The sequence below is a fragment of the Arachis ipaensis genome, chromosome B10, assembly GCF_059453495.1.
Source record: "Arachis ipaensis isolate K30076 ecotype BB chromosome B10, ASM5945349v1, whole genome shotgun sequence".
In the NCBI taxonomy this organism is placed as follows: Eukaryota; Viridiplantae; Streptophyta; class Magnoliopsida; order Fabales; family Fabaceae; genus Arachis; species Arachis ipaensis.
This window is the reverse complement of record NC_142435.1, coordinates 70548885-70562170: the sequence shown is the minus strand read 5'-3', so window position 1 is coordinate 70562170 and position 13286 is coordinate 70548885. Positions and strand designations below refer to the sequence as shown.

At 41.6% G+C, this 13286-nt stretch overlaps 1 non-coding gene across 1 annotated transcript; it reads right to left on the bottom strand.

Annotated features, from left to right (window-relative positions):
* Positions 1-9246: 9246 nt before the first annotated feature.
* LOC148580352 (small nucleolar RNA R71) lies at positions 9247-9354 on the bottom strand. The gene has a single exon (XR_015895492.1). It is a non-coding gene; the product is annotated as a small nucleolar RNA R71 (small nucleolar RNA).
* Between the last annotated feature and the right edge of the window lie 3932 nt (positions 9355-13286).

Genomic DNA, 13286 nt, shown 5'->3' with positions numbered 1-13286 from the left:
ACCAGTTACACCAGGTCGGGCACGACAGCGTCGGCCACCAGATCCAACAAGTCGGACACGACAGCCCCGGCGACCACAGCAGATCTCATCTGAGATTGACCTTCAGTTTCAGGTAACCCTCGGAACATTGGCATCGTTTCCGGGAAACCAGGAAGTCATCCCGTCACCATGGCGGATAACCTTGACAACGACTATGACTCCGGATTGGAGGAGAGAACTCCGCATAAAAACGCGAACACCACACCAAAGGATACGCCCCAACCAACACAAAGACAAGAATTCGCCAAACACGGAAATCATGGAGGCCCAACAAGCTCAACAAAATCGCCTCAAGCAGCTCGAAAAAGAGGCCGAACATCAACGGGAGGCCAAAAGAAACATCCAGAGAGAAACTAGACGACGCCGAGAGTTGGAGGATAAACTTCTAAAACTCGAAGCCGACCTGAAAACCAAAACAATCCAAACAGGTCGCGATAACACATCCCACAAAGATCAAGACCCATTCATCAAGGAAATCATGAAAGCTAAGGTTCCAAATGATTTTAAAGCTCCCGACATGACCCCATACGATGGTACCTCTGATCCCAGCCATTATCTCAGCAATTTCAGAAGCAGAATGTATCTCACTAATGCCTCAGACGCTACTCGATGCAAAGCCTTCCCGACCACTTTAACAGAGACAGCAATTAAGTGGTTTGACAATTTGCCCCTAGATCCATCACAAGTTTTGACGACTTAGCCAAGAAATTTCTTGCCAGATTTTCCATCCATAAAGACAAAGCCAAACACACCCCAAGCTTATTATGAATCAAGCAAGGAGATCGGGAGAGTCTTCGCCATTACATGAAAGGATTCAACAAATCATGTTTGGACATACAGGATTTTCCAACAGAAACTGCCATCCTGGGTCTCATCAATGGCCTATGTGAAGGACCTTTTAGTCACTCTATATCAAAGAAACATCCTACGTCTCTGAATGAAGTACAAGAATGAGCAGAGAAGTATATCAACATGGAGGAAAACTCTCGACTAGGAGAGACCTCAAAATTTGGATTCTCCTACCCCTCTCGGGACAAGGATAAAGAGTCCAAGAAAAAATAAGATCAACATGGAGAGAAGATTAAAAATACCACAATTACACCCCTCTTCGGGTGTCTCTTATGGAAGTTTACTGAGAAGTATGCCACACTGAGAAGATCCCACCACCTCGACCAATCAAAGGCAAAAGAGGAGGTGGAAATTGGACAGAATATTGTGAATATCATCAAATCTACGGACATCCCACCAACGAGTGCTTCGACTTGAAAAACGTCATAGAAAAGTTGGTAAGAGAGGGGAGACTAGATCGGTACTTAGCTAGCAAGACGGATGAACCCAGAAAAAGAAGACGTGATGAAGAGGTTGGACGAACTGAACGACCACCTCTCACCCTGCAAAGACATGTCCACATGATAAATGGAGGATTTGCAGGAGGAGGAATCTCCAAATCATCTCGCAAGAAACACCTTAAGGAGATATATCATGTCGAGGGAGGGGAAGAAGCACCCGACCTCCCTACTGTTACTTTCACCAAAGAGGACGCGGCAGGCATCATCCTGGGACATGATGATCCCATGGTCATCAGGGTCATATTGGCCAACGCAAATTTCCACCGCACACTGGTGGACCAAGGAAGCTCGGCGGATATCCTGTTTAAATCTGCCTTTGACAAACTCGGTCTATAGGAAAAAGAGCTCAGAGCATATCCGAATAGCTTGTTTGGATTAGAAGACACTCCAATCTAACCACTTGGATACATCTCACTACACACAACTTTCGGAAAAGGAACCCGATCGAGGACACTCAACATAGACTACATCGTAGTCGATGTGGGCTCAGCCTACAATGCCTTGATAGGTTGGACAACATTAAATCAGCTCACTGCGGTAGTTTCAACTCCACATCTATGCATGAAATTCCCAACTCCCGAAGGGATCACCACGATAAAAGGAGACCAAAAAACCGCGCGATGATGTTACAACAAAAGTCTGAACCTTAGAGGCAAAGGAGAAGAAATCAACACTATCAAACTCGGGGGAGTTCGAGGTCGGGAAGAGTTTCGTCCACAACCGGAGGGCGAGATCGAGGAAGTCCAGATCGGGGACGTCCCAGATAAGACATCAAATATTGGGGCAACTTTGAAAGAAGACATAAAGGAATATCTGATACAGTTCCTAAGAGATGATGTTGAGCTCTTTGCATGGAAGGTCGCAGACATGCTGGGCATAGATCCTAAGCTAATGTGTCACAAATTGGCAGTATACCCATAATCTCGGCCAGTACAACAGAAGCGTTGGAAGCTCGGGCCAGAAAGATCCCAAGCCGTGGAAGAACAAGTACAAACTCTGCTGGAGGCAGGATTCATAAGAGAAGTCAAGTATCCACTATAGCTGGCCAACATGGCGAATGTGCACCGATTACACCGACCTCAATAAAGCTTGTCCAAAAGACCCTTATCCACTCCCAAGCATAGACACTCTAGTTGACGCCTCCTTCGGATACAAATACCTCACCTTCATGGATGCTTATTCGGGATATAATCAAATCCCAATGTACCCACTGGATCAAGAAAAGACCTCATTCCTAACCCCAAAAGCAAATTACTGTTATGTCGTCATGCCATTCGGACTCAAAAACGCAGGAGTTACCTACCAAAGATTAATGAATAAGGTCTTCGCAGACTATATCGGGAAACTCATGGAGGTATATGTGGAAGACATGTTGGTAAAAACACAAAGGGAGGAATCATTACTCTCCGACCTTACCAAAGTGTTCGACACCATCAGAAAGCATGGCATGCGACTTAATCCCGCAAAGTTTACCTTTGCAGGAGAAACCGGCAAATTCCTGGGTTTCATGTTGACACAGCGAGGAATTGAGGCAAACCCGAATAAATGTCGAGCTATCATCGACGTGAAAAGTCTGACCTATGTTAAAGAAGTGCAATAACTCAACGGAAAACTGGCAGCCTTGTTCAGATTTCTAGCCGGATCGGCCATAAGATCTCTTCCCTTTTATGCCACATTAAGGAAGGGAAAGAAGTTCGAATGGACCACAGAGTGCAAGCAAGCCTTCCAGGATTTCAAAAATTTCCTGGGACAACCACCCATTCTTACTCGACCACGGGAAGGAGAAGCACTCATATTATACCTCGCAGTGGGAAGTCGAGCAATAGCCTCAACACTGGTCAGATAAGACGAAAGTGGGCAACAACCCATCTACTTCATCAGCAAAGTCCTACAAGGAGCTGAACTAAATTATCAAAAGATAGAGAACTTCGCCTACGCTCTCATACTAACTTCTCGACGACTTTGCCCATATTTTCAAGTTCACACCATCAAGGTTCGAACGAACCATCCCATAAAAGGTATTCTACAGATGACAGACTTAGCAGAAAGAATTCTACAGTGGGCAGTCAAGCTATCTGAGTTTGATCTTCAGTATGAAGCTCGAACGGCCATCAAGACTCAATATTTGCCCGATTTCGTTGCTGAATACACTGACACCCCGGGAACTCCTAGAAAGTGGAATCTCTATGTAGACGGCTCTTCAAACAAAACCGGGAGTAGGGCAGGTGTGATAATAGAAAGCCGTCAGGGAACCCAAATCAAACTTTCCTTGATATTCGAGTTCCCTGCTTCTAATAACCAGGCCGAGTATGAATCACTATTGGCTGGTCTGAAGCTGGCTAAGGAGGTTGGAGCTCAAAAGCTTACTGTCTTTAGCGATTCACAAGTAGTTACATCTCAAATAGAAGGGACCTATCAAGCAAAAGACCCTACTATGAAAAATTACCTAGACAAAACCAGAGAACAACTCAGACAACTCGAGGAATATGAGGTCCGCCACATAACTTGGGAACAAAATGCTGGAGCTGATGCACTCTCAAAACTAGCCAGCACCAAATCAGGGGGCAATAATAGAAGTCTCATCCAGGAAATACTGTAGAACCCATCAATTTTGGAGGAAGAAAAGGTCTTAGCCGTATTAGGTCAGGATCAAAGATGGATGACTCCCATAATCAGCTACCTCAAATCAGAGATACTCCCCACAGATAAGAAGGAGGCAAAGAGGTTAAAGCGAGAGGAACAATACTACACCATCATAAACAATATCCTATACAAGAGAGGGATTTCGACACCCCTATTAAAATGTGTTCCGACCTCCAACACAAAAGAGGTTTTAGAAGAAGTACACAGTGGCATCTGTGGCAACCATCTCGGAGCATGAGCTCTCGCCAAAAAAGTACTCCAAGCCAAATTCTTTTGGCCGACTTTGCAAAAGGAAGCAACAAAGTTCGTAAAGACATGTCCACTATGTCAGAAACATGCCAATTTTCACATCACCGCACCAGAGGAACTCATCAGCGTAACATCACCTTGGCTATTTGCCAAATGGGGACTCGACCTCCTCGGGCCCTTCCCCCAAGGATCAGGATAGGTCAAGTTCCTCATTATAGGGGTAGATTATTTCACAAAATGGATTGAGGCAGATCCCCTAGCTAAAGCCACTGCTCAAAGAAGTCAGAAATTCCAATATAGAAACATTGTCACAAGGTTTGGGGTTCCTTACTCCATTACCACAGACAATGGCACCCAGTTCACAGACGTAGGCTTTAGAAAGATGGTAGCCGACTTGAAAATAAAGCACCAATTCACGTCCGTGGAACACCCCCAGGCTAATGGACAAGCAGAAGCCACCAACAAAGTCATATTAATCGGGTTAAAACGGAGATTACAAGATGCAAAGGGAGCATGGGCTGAAAAGCTCCCACAAGTCCTATGGGCATATCAGACAACTCCACATTCCGATAGAAATTGAAGAACGATTCCCCAGAACGATCTACTACAATGAAGAGGCCAACTCCCAACTCCAGAGGGAAGAGCTCGATCTACTTCCAGAAATCCGAGAAAGAGCTCGGATTAAGAAGGAGGCATTAAAATGTCGAATGGCCTCAAGATACAATCGAAAGGTAGTACAACGAAGCTTCGACAACAACGACCTCATCCTAATCCGAAATTATATCGGAACAACTCGACCAGGAGACGGAAAGCTAGCAGCTAATTGGAAAGGACCCTACCGAATCACAGAGGTATTGGGAAAAGGTTACTATAGGGTATCCGAACTCGAAGGGCAAGAGCTACCAAGGTCGTGGCATGCCTGCAAGCTAAGAAGGTACTATAGTTAGGAGGTAATAAAGATCTTAGGTCAAGGTGTGCTCTTTTTCCTAAAAAGGTTTTTTAACGAGGCACCAAGCCAAGATCTGTAAAATTGCCTGACTTAAAGAGGAAAAAACCCACATATATATATTTTACTTGTCTATATGTCTACTTTCTATTAGAATAAAACTTTTTCAGATTCTCTACAAAGTTTCTCTACCAAGGCACATTAATCTGAATGCAAAAATCCATCGCCCAATTATAAAGCTACAGATTGGCAAGGTGAAAATCGAATTCACCACCCGAATTTGATAAGGTCGGTGATGAGCGGATAATTTATACGCTTTTTGGCATTGTTTTTAGTATATTTTTAGTATATTTTAATTAGTTTTTATTATATTTTTATTAGTTTTTATTTAAAAATCACATTTCTGGACTTTACTATGAGTTTGTGTGTTTTTCTGTGATTTCAGGTATTTTCTGGTTGAAATTGAGGGACCTGAGCAAAAATCTGATTCAGAGGCTGAAAAAGGACTACAGATGCTATTGGATTCTGACCTCCCTGCACTCAAAGTGGATTTTCTGGAGCTACAGAAGCCCAATTGGAACGTTCTTAATTGCGTTGGAAAGTAGACATCCTGGGCTTTCCAGCAATATATAATACAAGAGCTAGAGTTAAACGCCCAAACTGGCACAAAAGCTGGAGTTAAACGCCCAAACTGGCACAAAATCTGGCGTTTAACTCCAAGAAAAGTCTCTACACGAAAATGCTTCAATGCTCAGCCCAAGCACACACCAAGTGGGCCCGGAAGAAGATTTATGCATTAATTATCTATTTCTGTAACCCTAGGCTACTAGTTTTCTATAAATAGGACCCTTTGCTATTGTATTTTCACATCCTTTACTCATACTTTTGATAGACCTTTTCACGTTTGGGGGCTGGCCTCACGGTCATGCCTAGACCTTGTTCTTATGTATTTTCAACGGTGGAGTTTCTACACACCATAGACTAAGGTGTGGAGCTCTGCTGTTCTTCATGAATTAATACAAGTACTATTGTTTTTCTATTCAACTCAAGTCTATTTCTTCTCCAAGATATTCATTCGTTCTTCAACTTGATGAATGTGATGATCCGTGACACTCATCATCATTCTCACCTATGAACGCGTGACTGACAACCACTTCCGTTCTACATGCAAACAAGCTTGAATGCATATCTCTTGGGTTTCTAATCTAAGATTGGAACCTTCATGGTATAGGCTAGAATTATTGGCGGCCATTCCTGAGATCCGAAAAATCTAAACCTTGTCTGTGGTATTCCGAGTAGGATCTGGGAAGGGATGACTGTGACGAGCTTTAAACTCACGATTGTGGGGCATGTGACAGACGCAAAAGGATCAATGGATCCTATTCCGACATGATCGAGAACCGACAGCTGATTAGCCGATGTTGTGACAGAGCATCAGGACCATTTTCACTGAGAGGACGGGATGTAGCCATTGACAACGGTGATGCCCAACATAAAGCTTGCCATGGAAAGGAGTATGAATGATTGAAAGAAGGCAATAGGAAAGTAGAGGTTCAAGGGGAACAAAGCATCTTCATACGCTTATCTGAAATCCACCAATGAATTACATAAGTATCTCTATCTTTATTTTATGTTTATTTTCATCACCTTAAACTCCATAACCATTTGAATCCGCCTGACTGAGATTTACAAGATGACCATAGCTTGCTTCAAGCCGACAATCTCCGTGGGATCGACCCTTACTCACGTAAGGTTTATTACTTGGACGACCCAGTGCACTTGCTGGTTAGTTGTGCGGAATTGTGACAAAGTGTGATTCACGTTTGAGAGCTCCAAGTCTTTGGCGCCATTGTTGATGATCACAATTTCACGCACCAAGTTTTTGGCGCCGTTGCCGGGGATTGTTCGAGTTTGGACAACTGGCGGTTCATCTTGTTACTTAGATTAGGTATCTTTTCTTCAGAATTTTTAAGAATGAATTCGAGAGTTTCAAGGTGATGTTCCCACCATCACAAAAGCTGATTGATTCTCATCAATTTAGCTATTGAATGTAATGTCCTGGTGAAGCTTGGCCAAACATGTCTAATCCTTTTTAGACTGAAGCTTTAGACTAACATTGCATGATTCCTAGAATTCTTATTAAAAGTTTTGATTCTCTTTATTTTCTTTTCTATATAATTTTCGAAAAAAAATACAAAAAAAATGTTAAAATCATAAAACCAAAAATATTTTATGTTTCTTGTTTGAGTCTATTGTCTAATTTTAAGTTTGGTGTCAATTGCATGTTTTTATTCTTCTTGCATTTTTTGAATATATGCATTATGTTCTTCATTGATCTTCAAGTTGTTCTTGATGATTTCAGTGCTCTGATCTTTAAATTCTCTTGTTTTGTGTGTTTTGTTGTTTTTCTTATGCATTCTCAATTTGTTAAAGCTTCTAATACAAAATTTCTAAGTTTGGTGTCTTGCATGCATTGTTTATTTGATCTTAGTTGCATTTTTTGTTATTTCTCATCATTAAAAATTCAAAAATATTTTCAAAATTATGTCTTTTCAAGTCAATAATACAGAGAATTGAAGATTCAGAACATTCAGCAGAGGAATTAAACAGAAAAAGCTGGGCGTTCAAAACGCCCAGTGAAGAAGGAAAACTGGCGTGGCTGGGCATTTAACGCCAGCCAGGTACCCTGGCTGGGCATTTAACGCCCAAAAAGGTAGAGTTTTGGGCGTTAAACGCCAGAATGAATGCCATTTTGGGCGTTTAACGCCAGGATGACACTAGAGGGAAGATTTTGTTTTCAATTCAATTTTTTTTCAAATCTTCATAATTTTTCAAAATCAAATCTTTTTCAAATCATATCTTTTCAATCATATCTCTTCAAAATCAATTTCTTTCCATTTTTTATTTATTACTATTTTCGAAAATCCTTGCTAAAATTAATGATTTACTTCAAAATTTTCAAGTTGTTACTTGCCTATTAAGAAAGGATCAAATTTTAAATTTTAAGAATCATATCTTTTAATTTCTTGTTAGTCAAGTAATCAACTTTAATTTTGAAACTTTCTTTTTTTTATTTGATTTTCAATCATATATTTTCAATCATATCTTTTCAATCACATCTTTTTCAAAATTAATTTTTCAATCATATCTTTTTAATTTCTAATTTCAAAATCTTTTTCAAAAATCACTTTATTTCTTTTCCCAATCTTAGTTTTCGAAAATCTCAATCAAATTTTCAAATTTTCTTATTTCAAAATCTTTTACTTTAATTTTCGAAAATTCTACCCCTCTTCTCACATCTTTCTATTTAAGGGACTGACACTCATCCTCAAGGTGCAATTTGAATTCTATCCTTCTTTATATGTTCGAATTCTCTTCTATCTACCTCCTCCTTCTATTCTTCTTTTCCTCTGACACCTCAAAGAATCTCTATACTGTGACATAGAGGATTCCCTACTTTCTTGTTCTCTTCTCTTTTATATGAGCAGGAACAAAGATAAAGGCATACTTGTTCAAGCTGATCCTGAACCTGAAAGGACCTTGAAGAGAAAACTGAGAGAAGCTAAAGCACAATTCTCTCTAGAGGGCCTAACAGAGTTTTTCAAGGAAGAAGAAATTGTGGCAGCCAAAAATAACAATGCCAACAATGCAAGGAAGGTGCTTGGTGACTTTACTGCACCTACTCCCGACTTCTATGGGAGAAGCATCTCTATCCCTACCATTGGAGCAAACAACTTTGAGCTTAAGCCTCAATTAGTTTCTTTAATGCAACAAAATTGCAAGTTTCATGGACTTCCATTGGAAGATCCTCATCGGTTCTTAGCTGAATTCTTGTAAATCTGTGATACTGTCAAGACTAATGGGGTTGACCCTGAAGTCTACAGACTTATGCTTTTTCCTTTTGCTGTAAAAGATAGAGCTAGGACATGGTTGGACTCACAACCTAAAGAAAGCCTGAACTCTTGGGAAAAGCTAGTCAATGCCTTCTTGGCAAAGTTCTTTCCACCTCAAAAATTGAGCAAGCTTAGAGTGGAAGTTCAAACCTTTAGATAGAAGGATGGTGAGTCCCTCTATGAAGCTTGGGAGAGATACAAGCAATTGATCAGAAGGTGCCCTTCTGACATGCTTTCAGAATGGAGCATCATAGGAATCTTCTATGATGGTCTGTCTGAACTATCCAAGATGTCATTGGATAGCTCTGCTGGAGGATCTCTTCATCTGAAGAAGATGCCTGCAGAAGCTCAGGAACTCGTTAAAATGGTTGCAAATAACCAATTCATGTACACTTCTGAAAGGAATCCTGTGAATAATGGGTCAACTCAGAAGAAAGGAGTTCTTGAGATTGATACTCTGAATGCCATATTGGCTCAGAATAAAATATTGACTCAGCAAGTCAATATGATTTCTTAGAGTCTGTCTGGAATGCAAGCAGTAACAGGCAGTACTAAGGAAGCTTCCTCTGAAGAAGAAGCTTATGATCCTGAGAACCCAGCAATGGAAAAGGTAGATTACATGGGAGAACCCTATGGAAACACCTATAATCCTTCATGGAGAAATCATCCAAATCTCTCATGGAAGGATCAACAGAGACCTCAACAAGGTTTCAACAACAACAATGGTGGAAGAACCAGGTTTAGCAATGGCAAGCCTTTTCCATCATCTTCTCAGCAACAGAAAGAGAATTCTAAGCAGAGCCCTCTGACTTAACAACCATTGTCTCTGATCTAATCAAAACCACTCAAAGTTTCATGACTGAAACAAGGTCTTCCATTAGAAATTTGGAGGCACAATTGGGTCAGCTGAGTAAGAAAATTACTGAACTCCCTCCTAGCACTCTCCCTAGCAATACAGAAGAGAATCCAAAAAGAGAGTGCAAGGCCATAACCACATCTCACATGGCCGAACATGGAGAGGAGGAAGAGGCAGTGATTCCCACTGAGGAAGACCTCAATGGACGCCCACTGACCTCCATGGAGTTCCCTAATGAGGAACCATGGGAATCTGAGGCTTACACTGAGACCATAGAGATTCTATTAAATTTACTTTTGCCATTCATGAGCTCTGATGAGTATTCTTCCTCTGAAGAGGATGAAGATGTCACTGAAGAGCAAGTTGCTAAGTACCTTGGAGCAATCATGAAGCTAAAAGCCAAGTTGTTTGGTAATGAGACTTGGGAGGATGAACCTCCATTGCTCATCAAAGAACTGGATGACTTGACTAGGCAGAGATTACCTCTGAAGAAACAAGATCCTGGAAAGTTCTCAATACCTTGTACCATAGGCACCATGACCTTTGAGAAGGCTCTGTGTGACCTAGGGTCAAGCATAAACCTCATGCCTCTCTCTGTAATGGAGAAGCTAGGGATCATTGAGGTACAAGATGCAAGAATCTCACTGGAGATGGCAGACAATTCAAAGAAACATGCTTATGGACTTGTAGAGGATGTCTTGGTAAAGGTTGAAAACCATTACATCCCTGCTGATTTCATAATCCTAGAAACTGGGAAGTGTATGGATGAATCCATCATCCTTGGCAGACCCTTCCTAGCCACAGCAAAGGTGTGATTAATGTTGACAGAGGAGAATTGATCATTCAAGTGAATGAAGACTCCCTTGTGTTTAAAGCTCAAGGATATCCCTCTGTCACCATGGAGAGAAAGCATGAAGAGCTTCTCTCAATACAGAGTCAAACAGAGCCCCCACAGTCAAACTCTAAGTTTGGTGTTGGGAGGCCACAACCAAACTTTAAGTTTGGTGTTGAACCCCCACATTCAAACTCTAAGTTTGGTGTTGGGAGGTTCCAACATTGCTCTGAACATCTGTGAGGCTCCATGAGAGCCCACTGTCAAGCTATTGACATTAAAGAAGCGCTTGTTGGGAGGCAACCTAATCATTACTATTCTATGATAATTTTCTATTTTCTATTTTATGTTTTCTGTAGGTTGATGATCATGTGAAGTCACAAAAATAATCGAAAAAGCAAAAACAAAGTGAAAAACAGAATGAAAAATAGAACACCCTGGAGGAGATAGTTATTGGCGTTTAAACGCCGGTAAAGGTAGCAGAATGGGCGTTAAACGCCCAGTCTGGCACCATTCTGGGTGTTTAACGCCAGAAAAGGGCACCAGACTGGCGTTTAATGCCAGGAATGGGCAAGAAGCTGGCGTTAAACGCTAGAAATGGGCAGCAGCCTGGCGTTTAACGCCAGGATTGGCAGAAAGGGGCGTTTTGCATGCCACTTGGTGCAGGGATGAGATATCCTTGACACGTCAGGATCTGTGGACCCACAGGATCCCCACCTACCCCACCTCTCTCTCTCTTCTTCACCCATTCACCAATCACCTCAATACCTCTTCCCCAAAAAATCCCTCACCTATCAAATCCTACCATTCTCTTCACCATTCACATCCATCCTTCATAAAACCCCACCTACCTCACCATCCAAATTCAAACCACTTTCCCTTCCAAACCCACCCATAATGGCCGAACCATACACACGCCTCTCACTCCTATATAAACCCATCTTCACTCTTTCATTTTCACACAACCTAAACACCACTTCTCCCCCTTGGCCGAAACACAAAGCCCACTCTATCTCCTCTATTTCTTCTTCTTCTACTCTCTTCTTTCTTCTTTTGGTATGGTAAAAGCTAAAGCTTTTTATTTTTCCATAACCATTTATGGCACCAAAGGCCGGAGAAACCTCTAGAAAGAGGAAAGGGAAGGCAAAAGCTTCCACCTCCGAGTCACGGGAGATGGAGAGATTCCTCTCAAAGGTGCATCAAGACCACTTCTATGAAGTTTTAGCCAAGAAGAAAGTGATCCCCGAGGACCCTTTTAAGCTCAGAAAGGGCAAATATCCGGAGATCCGACATGAGATTCTAAGAAGAGGTTGGGAAGTTCTCACCAACCCCATTCAACAAATCGGAATCTTAATGGTTCAAGAGTTCTATGCCAATGCATGGATCACCAAGAACCATGATCAAAGTGTGAACCTGGACCCTAAGAATTGGCTTACAATGGTTCGGGGGAATTACTTGGATTTTAGTCCGAAAAATGTAAGGTTGGCATTCAACTTGCCTATGATGCAAGGAGATGCATACCCCTACACTAGAAGGGTCAACTTTGATCAAAGGTTGGACCAAGTCCTCATGAACATCTGTGAAGAGGGCACTCAATGGAAGAGAGATTCAAGAGGGAAGCCGGTTCAACTAAGAAGGCATGACCTCAAGTCCGTGGCTAGGAGATGGTTGGAGTTCATCCAACGCTCAATCATTCGCACTAGCAACCGGTCCGAAGCTGCTATAGACCGGGCTATCATGATACATAGCATCATGATTGGAGACGAAGTGGAAGTTCATGAGGTTATATCCCAAGAACTCTACAAGGTGGCAGACAAGTTCTCTTCTTTGGCAAGGTTAGCCTTCCCTCATCTCATTTGTCACCTTTGCAATTCAGTTGGAATTGACATAGAGGGAGACATTCTCATTGATGAGGACAAACCCATCACTAAGAAAAGGATGGAGAAAACAAGAGAACCTCATCAAGAGCATGAGGAAATTCCTCATCATGAAATCCCTGAGATACCTCAAGGGATGCATCTTCCTCCACAAAACTATTGGGAGCAAATCAACACCTCCCTAGGAGAATTGAGTTCCAACATGGGACAACTAAGGGTGGAGCACCAAGAGCATTTCATCCTCCTCCATGAAATTAGAGAAGATCAAAGAACCATGAGAGAGGAACAACAAAGGCAAGGAAGAGACATTGAGGAGCTCAAGCACTCCATAAGATCTTCAAGAGGAAGAACAAGCCGCCATTACTAAGGTGGACCCGTTCTTTAATTTCATTGTTCTTTATTTTCTTGTTTTTCGAATTTTTATGCTTATGTTTATCTATGTTTGTGTCTTTATTACATGATCATTAGTGTCTATGCCTTAAAGCTATGAAAATGAATCCATCACCTTTCTTAAATGAAAAATGTTTTTAATTGAAAAAGAAAAAGAAGTGCATGAATTTCAAATTTTAAAACATTTTAATTATCTTGATGTGGTGGCAATA